Source organism: Impatiens glandulifera, chromosome 5 (genome assembly GCF_907164915.1).
Source record: "Impatiens glandulifera chromosome 5, dImpGla2.1, whole genome shotgun sequence".
Lineage (NCBI taxonomy): Eukaryota > Viridiplantae > Streptophyta > Magnoliopsida > Ericales > Balsaminaceae > Impatiens > Impatiens glandulifera.
The window spans coordinates 41,971,239-41,971,776 of NC_061866.1; positions in this window are offsets into that span (position 1 = coordinate 41,971,239).

Sequence of the window (538 nt, forward strand, 5' to 3'; positions counted from 1 at the left end):
TTTATTTCATTATGGATGAATTTATATATTAATTTTTCTAATATTCTAATTAACCTACAAAAATAATACAAAAGAAAGAGAAAACATAATAGCAAAATGAACATAAAAAATAGTCACATTAAATTTATATTCTTGGATCAGACAAGTGTCAAAATTTAAAATTGTACTTTATTTACCTTATTTGTAAATACATTTGCACTACCATTCTTTAATATCAAATTTGCACCAGTTGAAAATTCGAACCATGAGTTTGAAAATGTTAATTATTTAACTTAAATTATTTGTAATTATTGAATTTATTTTATAGATTTATGTATATATATATTTAATCATTTTATTAAATAAAAAATAAAAATAGAATGAATAAAAAATTAATTAATGAATAATAGATATATAGAAGAATATAGTAAAAATTAGAAATTTGTAATAAATTATTTAGATAATTATTTTAAAATAGTTTTAAAATTTTATATATAATTATATATTATAAAATAATGATTACAAATAGTATTATATATAGAGTATATTATATAATATA